Source organism: Kogia breviceps, chromosome 4 (genome assembly GCF_026419965.1).
Source record: "Kogia breviceps isolate mKogBre1 chromosome 4, mKogBre1 haplotype 1, whole genome shotgun sequence".
Classification (NCBI taxonomy): domain Eukaryota; kingdom Metazoa; phylum Chordata; class Mammalia; order Artiodactyla; family Physeteridae; genus Kogia; species Kogia breviceps.
The window spans coordinates 30,186,701-30,201,451 of NC_081313.1; the positions used below are offsets into that span (position 1 = coordinate 30,186,701).

The 14,751-nt window shown below is 43.4% G+C and overlaps 1 protein-coding gene across 1 annotated transcript in view; it reads right to left on the reverse strand.

Moving 5' to 3' along the window:
- CPLANE1 (ciliogenesis and planar polarity effector complex subunit 1) overlaps positions 1-2,375 on the reverse strand; it is a 134,071-nt gene extending 131,696 nt beyond the window's left edge. The window contains exon 1 of the mRNA XM_067030886.1: positions 2,121-2,375. The gene's annotated coding sequence lies outside the window, so the exon portion shown is untranslated. The remainder of the gene's footprint in view (positions 1-2,120) is intronic.
- Between the last annotated feature and the right edge of the window lie 12,376 nt (positions 2,376-14,751).

The following is a 14,751-nucleotide window of genomic DNA, read 5'->3' on the forward strand; positions in this document are numbered from 1 at the left end:
AAATAAATTTTAAAAACCACACTGAAGAGAAAAAGGATTAATTCAAGCAACTTTTACGACAGTGTTTTGACTATATACTCTCAAACTAAAAATAAAAAGAACTACAAACAAACCTCAAATTCTTTTTAGTAGGTTTATTTTTCCTAGGGGTATGAGTATAGAAATTATGAAGCAATTTTGTGTGTATTGTAGGATTGAGCAAATCAGCAAATCGGTGCGCAACTGACCTTGAACAACTCGGGGGTTAGGGGCACTGATCCTCTGTGCAGTTGAAAATCCAAGTATAATTGATAGACAGCCCTCTGTACCTGCAGTTCCTTTGTACCCAAGGATTCAACCAACTGTGGATCTTGTAGTACTGTAGCATTTACTATTGAAAAAAATCCAAGTCTAAGTGGACCCACACAGTTCAAACCTGTGCTGTTCAAGGGTCAACAATATACTGACAACGAGAGCTAGCATCTTCATTGTGGAAGAAAGGGGAAACAATTACAGAACAGGGAAAGGTAAGGAAGAGCCCTAAGGGGCTGGATTAGAATTGGAGGTATAGTATAAAAATCATGATTTATAGCTCTGTCCTCTAAAAGGGCCTAGAAGCAATGACACCCCAGTAACCATGAGCAAAGTTAACACCCAGATCTCGGTTTCCAAATACCATTCTTCAGTAGGAGGAACCAGAGCTCCTAGGAAAACCCGGTGATTTCAGGGCTGGGGTAGGAAAGGAACAGAAGAACCTGGAACATCTTGTTGTTTCAAAGTGAGGAAGCAGACACACAATGAAGGCTGGGGAGGGGGCGGGTGGATGTCAAAAAGAAAGAGCAATGCGATTGGTGGTGTGTGGTAATTCTATTATTATTATTATTTTTTTAGAACCTCACCTCTCCCAGATATGAGAGATTCTGTCTATACTTAAGTATTTATGCCAGGGATTTGCTTTACAATACTCCCTTTACATCCTTATGAGTTTGTCAATTAAAATGTAAAGGATAGGGACTTCCCTGGCGGTTCAGTGGTTAAGACTTGGTGCTTCCACTGTAAGGGGCACGGGTTCCATCCCTGCTCACAGAACTAAGATATCACATTCCAGGAGGCCAAAAAAAAAAAAAAAAGTAAAGGATAAAAAGATAGCTAATCATTTCAAGATGTAAAGACAGAGCCCCACAGAATTTGATGATGGATGGTCTTCTATCTTTTACAACTCTGAAAATCACCTGTTATATAGCAAAGGTTATTTCTGCCTCATACCGAACTGGCACTCAAAACAATAATGCTACGTATGGATGGATACTAATAAACATCACGAAACAAGTCAAATTAGTTAATGGAAGAAAGAGATAAAAGTAAGCTCGATCACACTCACAAAATATGTGAGGAGAAACATGTTGTCTACCCCCCCCTCCAAAGTACCTTTATTTAAAACACATTGGCGAAAGCAGTTTCAAGAGAATCCAATTGACATATACACACTACTCTATTTAAAATGGATAACCAACAAGGACCTACTGTATAGCTCAGGGAACTCTGCTCAATTAAAAAAAGAGAGAGAGAGAGAGAGAGAGAGAGACAGAGAATAATCCAAGTTGTTCTGTGGTTTCCACCACAGACGAATCTAAGAAATCGCGTCCATTTCTCCGTGCTCAATTTATCACCCACTAAGGTCAAACACAGGAGCTTCCCCACTTCGCACAAGTCATCCCCAGGGGACCCCTCTGAGATTCTCTACCCGACCCTGCGGGACAGCGCCGCCCTATGCCCCGAGAGGTGCCACCGCGGTGCCCGCCCGCGACAGGGAGGGAGCTGGAGGACCCCGGTGCGGGGCCGAGATCTGGCCCGAACCGGACGTCGTTCCCAGCCATCCGGAGGGCGACCCGGGCCCCTCGGAGCCGCCGAGCCTCCGTCAGGCTGAGGGTGCGGCGGCCGGAGGACGACCCCGGGGAAGCTGGGGGACCGGGCAGTGGGAAAGGACGAGGGGGCTGGGTGCGGCGGGGGATGGCGGGGCTGGGGAGGTCGCGGGCGCGCAACACTCGAGGGGGTGAGGAGCCCGAGGACCCCGCGGGCCGGACAGCGTGGGGGGGGGGGGAAGCTGGGGCCGTGAGGGGCAGGAATCTGCGGGCAGTTACCTCCGCCAGGGTCCGGCCCGTCCGGGGAGGGGGAAGCGCGGGGAGGCAGAAGGCGAAGCCAGCAGCGCGGGGCAGAGACCAGAGGCTGACGGCTGAGGGCCCAGCCGCCGGCGCAAACGCGAGCCTGCGCCCTGTCGACAGCGGAGGTGGGGGAGGAGACGCGAGCGAGCGCCGCCAGTGCGCCTGCCCCGAGGCGGCCGGGAGCGCGGGCGGGAAGCTGCAAATGCTCCTCCCTCCTCTTATCCTCCTGGTCTCCTCGGGTTCCTCCCCGCCCCTTCCTCTCAGAGGTCTCGCGTCCCTTCCGCTCGGCCGCTCCTCCTCCCGTCCCCGGTCTCCTCCTCAGCTTCCGCGGGTCCTTCTGTGTTCACCGCCCCCGTGCGTTCCTCAGACAGACGACTTTGAGTGAGTGCCCAGGCGATGCGCGGCGCTCTACAGGAAACCGTGCAGTAACCGACTAAGATGTAAATCACGGGATGTCAGCACCCTAGTGGAGACCTCTAGAGACCTGAGAATGAACGGGTTGTACACTGCCCTCCACGGATCAAGTGGGCAACTTAAAGCGCTAAGGAAAGCGTTTCTGTACTCACACTCCTAGTGACTTCTGCTTATTTACGTAACTGTTTTCGCTCCTGTCCCGCTCCTGCGCACGGTCTGGAAACAGGCGGCAAGAGCACGCAGCTCGAGATCTATATTTGGTCTGGAAAAGCATTTTTCTGTAGCCTAAATTTGTATGCCTTAGGCAGGGGCAAGCTTTCCGTTCCCTAGCCGCCCTCCTCTACACTCACTGGCCTGGTGTTTGAAGGCATTTTGGCTTGTTACCTTTGGCTAGGCTAGGTATGTTCTGCTGAGTAAATCGCTCAGCCCTCTCAAATGGAAAGATATCGTTATCAGGTTGGTTTATCGTGGCAAGCAAAGGGTACTGGGCAGGAGGACTTCCCACAGCATCGTAAATCACAACTCTCCCTGTGTCTCGGTGTGGGATAAGTGGCAGCTGGGATAATGACCACTTAGCACCATTTACGTCAAAGGTTATAGAACTGAAGTGGTCCAAGGCTACTCAAATCACAAACATCTTACATAAGTCTTGCTGGAGTTAGCCCAAGAAGTCTGAAGCAGAACAAAGAAATCCTAACTTATTCCCACAATTGTGTGTTCCCATTTATGGGTCTTAAGATGTGATAACAATAGGATAACTGTGGCTGACTGCTGTGTGGCCATCAGACCTAGAGGTATTGGTACAATTCTGGAGTTGACTGTTGTGCACATTTATTCTTTAAAATTTCATGGGAATGCCTACAATTGGCTAAAATAGAAATTATTGTATGCCTATTATGAGTCATGTGTCAAACATGATGCTAGGTGTAAAGAGAGGAAGACGATGCTGTTCCTATTCAAAAGAGATTCATAGACACTTAAATTACAGTGCAGTGATAAATTTCATGATAGCAGTATGCACAGAACACATTTTTTTCTCTCAGGCAGATGGGCAGGTCAGAAGTATCTAAGCTAGGTTTTCAACAAGGAATAGTTCAATTTGAAGCACATTCATTTTGTGGTGCCTGTGGACTTGCAGGTGAGCAATTAGAGTCGTGGTTCAGAAGCCCAATGTAAGAACTGTAGATGTAGAACATGTAACCTAACCATCTGTCTCTCCATCAGCCTGCCCTGCACTTTTTTAAAGGTCACCTCTCTTTAACATATATAGATGAATAAGGGTTTAATGGAGAAGACCACTTCTTAGGAGAGCATCAGAGGGGTGAGGAGAACCAAAAAAGTGGTGTCAGGAAAGCATGAAATCCTAGGAGGGAAGAGTCTAGGAAGGAGTCTTCAACCATGTGAAAGTCTGAGTAAAGTGAAATAGAAATAAGCTAGAAAATTCCCCCATCAGATTTGATGTTTCATAGTTATAGTGCAAGATATATAATAACCTAGGTCCTTTAGGTAGCAGATAGTAAAATCAAATCTAACTAGCTTGAGCAAGAGAAGGAATTTATTGTAGGGAGTGTGGAGTATCCCACAGAATCTTAGGAATGATATCAATAACCAGTTCTTAGGAAGTACTGCAACCAGGACAGATCATAGACTTTCTCTCTAAAGCAATGCTATCCGGTAGAAATTTCTGTGATGATGAAAATGTTCTATGTCCACTTTGTCCGATACGGTAGCCATTAGCAATAAATGCTATTGAGCACGTAAAATGTGGCTAGTGCAACTGAGGCCCCGAATTTTTAATTTTAATTAAATTCAAATAGCCACATGTGGCTAGTGGCTCCTGTATTGTACAGTGCAGCTTTAAAGCCTTGCCATTAACATGACTCAGCTCCAGTTTTTCTCAGCCTGTGTCTCAGTTCAGAATTGCAAATCTCTTGGAGGGAAAAATGCAAGTGGTGCAGTTTGGGTAAGAGATCTACTCCTGGAGCAGTCAGCTATGGCTAGGATCACATAGTGCAGAAATGGCTGCTGAGGTCTTCTCTGTGTGTATCTGAAGCCATTCTACCCCGACAAGGGGAATCATAAGCTGAGGTCTATTATAAGGTGGAGTTGAGAGTTATTTAGGGTAAGAGTAGGCTGCCATACCAAAAATCCTCTACCATAAATTAGTGGCCTAGAGAACATAGGCATTTATTTCTTTCTTGTGTAACTGTTACAAGGTGAGTGATTCAGTTTGTTAGGGTAGCTCTGCTCCACACAATTATTCAGAGATCTGGGTTCCTTCGAGATACTCACTCTGTAATTCTCCAGTATCTTGTTGCCTAATCAAGACTGGGTTCCAGTGGATTCCAGCCAAAGGAAAGGAGAAAAAGAGAGAGCATACCCACAGTTTTGAGACCTGGGCCCAGAAGTGGTACACAGTATTTCTGGTTATGTTGTATTGGAGAGAACTTTATCACCTGGCCATACCTAACCGCAAAGCAGGCTGGGAAATGTAGATTAGCAACATACCCAGTAAGACTGAAAGAATGATTTCGGTGGTCAATTAGCAGTTTTCATTACAAGTGGTTAGAATATAAAAAATAGTAATACATATTTCCTGCCTTCAAGGGTATCACAGGTTTAGTGAGGAGATAAAAGAGTACGTTAACTAGCAATGAATAAGGAACATGCTGTAAGAACCCAAAGAAAAGAGTGACTTGAAACAGTATTCCTCAAACTTTAATGTACCTATGAATCATCTGGGAATCTTGTTAAAAATGCAGATTCTGATTCAGTAGGTCTGGGGTGGGTGGGGCCTTAGGATCTGCTCTCCTAAGAAGCCCCCAGGTGATGCTGATTCTGCCAGTCCTTGGACCGTACCTTGAGTAGCAAGAGGTTGCAGATGCAGCAAACACCACAGAGGGAATGGCGTTTGAGCTTTGTATTATGGTACAGTGATTAAGAGTCAAATTTTGAATGTTAGACATTTTACATTCAATTCCCAACTTTGACTTACTGGCTGATTTAAATTGTCTATCTTTAAGCCTAATAAAGATCTTAAGTAGTAGAGAACCCCACACAAACTAGATTTAGTAATAAGAGAAGTTGATTGTCTCATTAACCCAGAGGTTCAGCAGGTTTCTTGCAAGTTTTGATCAGGCAGGGCTCTTGTTCTATTTTTCTCAAATTCTCTTCACTCTGCTCTTTGTCTTCAGGCTGGCTTCTCTTGTAAAGTAAGAAGATGGCACATTTACACTTATTTTGCCAGAAAAATGTAGTTTTAAATTTTTTCTGCAATTAAACATTCTTCTTGAGCTTCCCACCCAATGTATAGCAGCGAAAGTCTTTACCTTGACAATTAATGGTACTTCCATTTCTTCTTTGGTAAAGTCTCTTTCAAATAAATGCTGTATCTTGAAGATTGTCTTTTTCTCATTCTACTCAATCTACAGAGTAGATTCATAAGTGATAGTGGTAGGAGGGGTTGCCCTAAAGGCAATGGGGGAAAGAGTGCTTGCATTCAAATTGTGTTTTTTATATTCTTAGTCATCCCTGCTTCCAGATGTCTGATGTTGGCTCCTGATGTTGGGTCTCTTGCATTGGTGTCTACTGTGGTGTCTATAGCTAGAGAGTCTCTAATTTCTCCCTTGATGATGCCACTATGCCCACTAAGGCTCAGCCACATCCTTCATTTGTCTATTCTGTTGCCTTTACAGTGGGGTCCCCTTGCTCTCAAGTCCCCCAGAGCATGTGAGAATGTTCTATGTCTTGAACTAGACATAATAGCTGAGAGCAGGTCAGGAATAATGACTAAACTCTTTTCTCTAATTATGACACGTTACCATGTTTTATTCTGCTGGGATCACCCCCTCCCCACATATTGGGAGAGGGGGAGCATCCTAAAGGATAATCTTTTCTGATAATTTGGAAAAGCTACTCTGCTCTCAACATTCTCGTCAACCCCATCCCCATGAGATTTTACCTTGAAATACGTGCATGTCTGATTCCTTGTTTCCACTAAGCCTGAGGGGCTTTCTTCTTCCTCCTGGAGAGTGTCCCTCTTATGTATTTTCTGAGTCGTCTCTTGATTGTCCCTGCATTGTGGCAAAATTCCATATTCAGACTTTAATGCATTGAATTTGATATAACAAGAAATTTAGAGAGTCCCTTTCTCTGTGAATAAAGGTGAATTTTTTAGTATGTGCAAAGAACGGATGTGTTACCCTGGAAGGCAGTGGCTGTTAGGCAGAGGGGGCCCAGTCCCTCTGAGGGTCTCTCAGCGGTTCAGGGTGACATCAGGAGCCGAATTGCAGAGCCTGAGACCAAGGAGTTGATTCACAGTGGCCTCTTTGGCTTGATGATGGCCCACTCTCAAGGCTTCCATGCCCTGATGCATACATGTTTGGCTGCTGACATACAAACAGAGGTGAAGCAAATGAAACATAGAGGCAAGATACCTCACAGAGCCTCGGGTGGCATTGCCCTTCTCCCTTGTGTCTGTGCACCTTCCTCAGGCGTGCGTGTGTCTTCTTACCCCCACCTAGGAAAAAAGAAAAAAATAGTGAACTATTTAGACAGTTGTCTCGCTAAGGAATTGAATAATAATGTTGCTTGGAGACTTGAAGCTGAAAACAAAACCTTTGTTCTAGGTGGTTTCTATCTTCTTTACAAAAGGGTGAATGCCATTGATTCAATGAATGAGTAGTGTGGTGGCTTTATAATGTGTCAACTTGGCTAGGCTGAATTACCATTCCCAGAATTCCCTTCCCTGTGTGTTGCTAGGTAGACTAGAACACAGGAGAGATTATTATGGGAGATTTGAGGGCAGAATGAAGCAGCAGCTATTTTGGAGCTCACATATGTGGTCACTTATCTGCTGGCTTACCTCACTGTAAGGCAGTGGGAGAACTTGCAGCTGCTCTAACTTCCTTTGGCTCCTCTTTCAGAGGCTCCAACTCCTGTGACAGGTGTAAATATTTAGCTCCAGGAAGGTCCCAGCCTCTGCAGGACACCAACACCATTAAGGTGACAAACAACAAGAACTGATAGGGATTTGGGTCCATCCTCATGAGCTCCAGCTCAAGCTTTCAGGTCCCAGACTTTCATTACTCTCTTCCACTTTGCAGCCATCTTCTCTTGCTGATTAACTGCTCTGTGAACTTCACACTCCAGCATCTGACACAAAGACAACAACTGTACAGAGACTATCTGAACCAACTCTAATGATTGCATAAGGTCAAATTCCTATAAACACGAACACACACACACACACACACACACACACACACACACACACATTTTCTAGTGCTTCTTTCTCTTTGATTGAACCCTGACTGATATAGTGTGCAAGGCAACAAGATTTAACAAATAGAAAATCACTTTCCAAAATATTCTTTTAAAATATCATCTCTGTTTTGGTAACAAAGAGGCTACAGATGGACGAGACCTTAGATTGTCACACCCTACTATCTAGAAAAAAAGATCTATTTCCCCAACCTGTGCTTCACTCTGATTGGAACAACTTAAGTCACATACTCACTTTGAGTCAATCATCTGGCCTTAAAAAAATGCACTGATTGCTTTAGGCTTTAGTTAAGTGTCACTGTAACAATGTGAATTGCAGGATTGCAGTGGCAATAGTTAATCCCAGACTTTCCCTGTCACCTGAAATGCAGCCATTTTACATTTTAAGTATGCCTTCCATTACTTGTCAGGTGGGAGGGTTAATTTATCACATACTTGGACAGATAATGAGCAGGTGGCCAGAAGCCATTTTGACTATTAAACTGAGTTGTATAATCAGTTGGAGTTGCCAGAGTTGTCAGAGACAAAGGATTTTCTCATGGCAAGTGCTATGGATCTGTATGTCATCCCAAGAGTAGAGACCATCCTCCGATTTCTCTTCCAAGGTTCTGCTTCAGAAAGTGGACCCAACAACTGTAACCTAGTAAATGAGGGGCTGTACAGGGATGCCTCAATAGTTTATCCAGCCACTGTTTGGACCTTATCTTTAGATGAGTGTAACAGTACCATCATAACATGCAACCTTTTAATTTCAAGTCTTAAGTTCTCTTCTTGTTTAAAAGGCAGTTGGAGTTATTCTACTTCCAGAAAACCCATCAGAAGGAAAAAGACAACCATTATAGAGGGAAAAAGTAAGTCGAATACTAAGACCTGGGCTGTCAGGACAGGAAACAGGAAAGAACATGTGCTTTTAGATAAGGTTCTGTATTTTGATTGAGGTGGTAGTTAAACAGTGTGTTCACTTTGAGAAAACTTACTATTCTATGATTTGTGTACCCTTCTGTACACTATTTCAAGTAAAAGTTTGTTTTTTATTTTTTAAAAATATTTTATTGGGCTTCCCTGGTGGCGCAGTGGTTGAGAGTCCGCCTGCCGATGCAGGGGACACGGGTTCGTGCCCCGGTCTGGGAAGATACCACATGCCGCGGAGTGGCTGGGCCCGTGAGCCATGGCCGCTGAGCCTGCGCGTCCGGAGCCTGTGCTCTGCAACGGGAGAGGCCACAGCAGTGAGAGGCCCGCGTACCGCAAAAAAAAAAAAAAAAAAAAAAAAAAATATTTATTTATTTTGGCTGCACTGGGTCTTAGTTGTGGCATGCAGGATCTTCTTGTTGCGGCATGCGGGCTCTTAGTTGCGGCATGCATGTGGAATCTAGTTCCCCGACCAGGGATCGAACATGGGCCCCCTGCATTGGGAGTGTGGAGTCTTATCCACTGGGCCACCGGTGAAGTCCCAAAAGTTTGTTTTTAAAAAACATGTTGAAAGCTACCATTTAAACAAAAATAAAAATTAAAGCGGTCCTCTATTGGGTCCCAAACAGATTCACCTTTAAAGGGTGAGTAGGACTTTGATAGCGAAGTGGAGAAAGATTATGATTTCATTTACATCATATGGAATGAATGTAGGACATATTCAGGGAATGTAAAGTGAGGTCCTGTGGCAGATTCTAAATACGAGGCATGTTTTGGGTGCTACCTTAGCAGACTCTCTCTTTGAGAACTGCTGTTCTACACACTCAGAGGTGGATCTTAGCAGCCATAACCCTGTCCTCTCATGTTGTCCCATCCCCAGCTAACTAACCAGCCCGATAGGACTTAAGGCAGTGGCAGATTGGTAAATATTTAACAACCTTCTCTAGGAGGTGGGGGAGATGTCATGATTTATAGTATTTGTTAATTTCTGTGGGGTATATTTTCCCACCATGACTGCTTTCAAGTTAAATCCTGACATCAACCGGCTCACAGATTTCCTGAAAATTTAACATTCAGCTCTCAAAACCCAGTACTAGGGGCCCCAGAATACCACTGACTTGACTTAAGGCGGGCAAGCCACAATCATCCTGAGAAGGAGAACAATCCTTTTGATAGATTTATCAGAAGAGTGAAGAAGTGTCTTTCCCATAAGCCCACCTCCCCTCACATCTCATTCACCTAGATTGAATCACATGCCCTGGATATAATGTGTCTCAGGTTTCATGAGACACAAACACTGTGTGAAGATGGGTAGGTTGTATTGGCTTTTACCTGTGAGGACCTACTCTGGTTTATGCAGGGGAAGGGAAGATAATCTAATGAAACTGGGTTCCTGTTAGGAAGGTGAAAGAGAAAATGAATGGATAGATTTTAAAATTTATTGTACCAGACTTCCCTGGTGGTGCAGTGGTTAAGAATCCACCTGCCAAGGCAGGGGACATGGGTTCGAGCCCTGGTCCAGGAAGATCCCACATGCCATGGAGCAACTAAGCCTGTGCGCCACAACTATTGAGCCGGCACTCTAGAGCCCATGAGCCACAACTAATGAACCCGTGTGCCACAACTACTGAAGCCTGTGTGCCTAGAGCCCGTGCTCCACAACAAGAGAAGCCACCACAATGAGAAGAGCCCACTCACCACAAAGAAGAGTAGCCCCCGCTCGCCACAACTAAAGAAAGCCCGCGCACAGCAGCAGACCCAAAGCAGCCAGTAAATAAATAAATAAATTTATTTTTTAAAATTCATTATACCAAGTTCCCTTATAATTAGGTACCCCAAATCAGGTTGCTAATCTGGAAGCTGAAGAACGGGTTATGAATAAACAAAAATATCCATTATACCAAGTACTGTATCCATTCTAAGATGCGCTTCCCGTTTCAACTTCTCAAACTGGGATGAGTTTTACAACAGTTGTCAGCCAGGTGGCGGTAATTGCCTTTGTATGCATGTCAAAATCTGCTAAATGGCTGTCAGCAGCTTGGCAGGAAATTCCTGAGTCATTAGTAGAACACTTTTTTTTTTTTTTTAAGGAATATATATGTGTATATATATATATTCTTTTTCATATTCTTTTCCATTATTGTTTATCATAGGATATTGAATATGGTTCCCTATGCTATACAGTGGGACCTTGTTATTTATCCATCCTGTATATACTAGTTTGCATCTGCTGATCCCAAACTCCCACTTCCATCCCTCCCCCACCCCGCCTTCCCCTTGGCAACTACAAGTCTGAGTAAAACACTTGTAAGAAATGCCTCATCACCATTTTTGATGGTCATAAATTGTTATTTTCAGGGTTTGTGAAGATTGGGATTTTACCCTACTCACAAGCTAACAAGCTCTCCTGTTACTGTTTTTCATGGATGCTGGCAGAAAACATCAGACTCCTGTGGTTAGAGAGAAAGGACTTTTATTTCTTAAGGCAAAAGCAGTAGGCAAAGTGTCAGTATGATATTCATGAGGTTCCCCGTGACTCCCAGTTTCCACAGGGGCAGCACAGGTGTCTCGATGGATGAAGAGGGTTGTGTTACAGGAGAGGAATGTTGAGCTGGAGGATTTCCTGCTTTTATAGTGAGTGACAAGTAGGGCCAGCTCGTTGTTTGGGACATTACCTCAGCAAAAAACCTCAGAAATGGCCCGGATAAAGAGCAGTCTGGGTTTTGCATTCTTGGCATATCCTGCAAGGGCGTAGGACACACAGGGTCCTGGAGGATTGCTTATCGCATCAGTGAGTCCAAATATAATTCAGAAGACTTGGTCTGATAGTGGAAAACAATCTAAAAAAGAATATATATGTATATGTGTAACTGAATCACTTTGCTGTACACCTGAAACTAACGCAACATTCTAACTCAACTATATTTCAATAAAAAAATTTTTTAAAAAGAGTGACGCCCCACCCCAAAAGAGTTAGTCTGTCAGTGTAAAATCGTTTTAGGAATACGTTAACCAATTTATTTAGCTTCTATTTTCTTTTTTATGAATGTGCAAAAATGATATAAAACTCTATTTTATAAATCTAAAGATCTCTCAATAAACATAAAATAAAGATTCTAAGTGATGAGTCTATTATGTCAGTTTGATTGGCAACATTTTTTCCTTCTTGGTAGTACATTAAAAAATGATTAATTGATGGCATTTGAGATTAAATGAAATATTTAATATTTCTCATCATTAGGCATGTCATTACTTTCACTATAAACTCTGTTTTTTATTACTGGAGTGTGGAAATACATTGTAGTCAATTTACCCTACGATGTTGCTAGCCCTCTTATTTTCTTATCACATTGTGTTTTTGTTTTGTTTTTGTTTTTGTTTTTTTTGCGGTACGCGGGCCTCACAGGCTCTGGACGCGCAGGCTCAGCGGCTGTGGCTCACGGGCCTAGCTGCTCTGCGGCATGTGGGATCTTCCCGGACCGGGTCATGAACCTGTATCCCCTGCATCGGCAGGCGGACTCTCAACCAGTGTGCCACCAGGGACGCCCCACATTGTGTTTTTGATTCACTTGGTTTTTCAAGATATGTGATCATGTTGCCTTCACGTGGAATTATTTTGAGACTTTTACTTATATTTATGCTTTTACATTATGAAGTTTATAGAATTCTTTTTTGTGTGTATCTTATTACAATTGCTAGCATCTGAATTATTGTGTTCACTAAAAATGGTGTCAGAATGGATGGACTCTAGTCCTTTTTCTTCAGGATATGAATTATACAAGAGAACAAATACACTGGCAAAACGTTAACTGTGACAATATGTGAAAACAATGGGTACTTTGATTTGATTTGCAAAATTCTTATAACTTATAAAAGATTGTGTTGTCCTGGTCTGGACATTGTTTTTAAACACATGGAATTTAGGAATTAATGTGTATTTAAGTCACTTCTCAGAAGTGACATAATCACATGGGTATAGTCTCCATTAATCTGAACCAGTACATTATTAATTCTAAAGTTATCATGTAAAGTTATTTTTATTATAAAATATGTATTAATTCAATTCAGCAAACATTTGGTGAGGCTCCTATTACATATAGACCATTTGTTAGACTGAGAAATAGATACAGAGAAGAATAAGACAGTCCTTGTCCTTAAAAAGCTCGTGTGTTGTTTTTTTTAACATCTTTATTGGAGTATAATTGCTTTACAATGGTGTGTTAGTTTCTGCTATATAAAAAAGTGAATCAGCTATACATATACATATATCCCCATATCTCCTCCCTCTTGCATCTCCCTCCCACCCTCCCTATCCTAACCCTCTAGGTGGACACAAAGCACCGAGCTGATCTCCCTGTGCTATGTGGCTGCTTCCCACTAGCTATCTATTTCACATTTGGTGGTGTATATATGTCCATGCCACTCTCTCACTTTGTCCCAGCTTACCCTTCCCCCTCCACATGTCCACAAGTCCGTTCTCTATGTCTGTGTCTTTATTCCTCTCCTGCCCCTCAGTTCTTCAGAAACTTTTTCATTTTCTTTTTTTTTAGATTCCATATATACTTGTTAGTATGCGGTATTTGTTTTTCTCTTTCTGACTTACTTCACTCAGTATGACAGTCTCTAGATCCATTTACCTCACTACAAATAACTCAGTTTTGTTTCTTTTTATGGCTGAGTAATATTCCATTGTATATATGTGCCACATCTTCTTTATCTATTTATCTGTTGATGGACACTTAGGTTGCTTCCATGTCCTGGCTATTGTAAATAGAGCTGCAATGAACATTGTGGTACATGACTTTTTTTTTTTTAACCTCTTTATGGGGTATAATTGCTTTACAATGGTGTGTTAGTTTCTGCTTTGTAATAAAGTGAATCAGCTATACATACACATACATCCCCATATGTACTCCCTCTTACGTCTCCCTCCCACCCTCCCTATCCCAACCCACTAGGTGGTCACAAAACAAAAAGCTGATGTCCCTGTACTATGTGGCTGCTTCCCACTAGCTATCTGTTTTATATTTGGTAGTGTGTATATGTCCATTCCACTCTCTCACTTTGACATGACTCTTTTTTTTTTTTTTTTTTTTTTTTTTTTTTTGCGGGCCTCTCACGGCTGTGGCCTCTCCCGTTGCGGAGCACAGGCTCCGGACGCGCAGGCCCAGCGGCCATGGCTCACGGGCCCAGCCGCTCCGCGGCATGTGGGATCCTCCCGGACCAGGGCACGAACCCGCGTCTCCCGCATCGGCAGGCGGACTCTCAACCACTGCGCCACCAGGGAAGCCCTACATGACTCTTTTTGAATTATGGTTTTCTCAGGGTATATGCACAGTAGTGGGATTGCTGGGTTGTATGGTAGTTCTATTTTTACTTCTTTTTTTTTTTTGTGGTACGTGGGCCTCTCACTGCTGAGGCCTCTCCCATTGTGGAGCACAGGATCCGGACGCGCAGGTTCAGCGGCCATGGCTCACGGGCCCAGCCACTCCGCGGCATGTGGTATCTTCCCAGACCAGGGCACGAACCCGTGTCCCCTGCATTGGCAGGCGGACTCTCAACCACTGCGCCACCAGGGAAGCCCTATTTTTACTTTTTTAAGGAACCTCCATACTGTTCTCCATAGTGACTGTATCAATTTACATTCCCACCAACAGTGCAAGAGCATTCCTTTTTCTACACACCCTCTCCAGCTTTTACTGTTTGTAGATTTTTTGATGATGGCCATTCTGACCAGTGTGAGGTAATACCTCATTGTAGTTTTGATTTGCATTTCTCTAATGATTAGTGATGTTGAGAGCATCTTTTCATGTGTTTGTTGGCAATCTGTATATCTTCTTTGGAGAAATGTCTATTTAGGTCTTCCGCCCATTTTTGGATTGGGTTGTTTGTTTTTTTGTTATCGAGTTGCATGAGCTGCTTGTATATTTTCGACATTAATCCTTTGTCAGTTGCTTTGTTTGCAAATATTTTCTCTCATTCTGAGGGTTGTCTTTTCATCTAG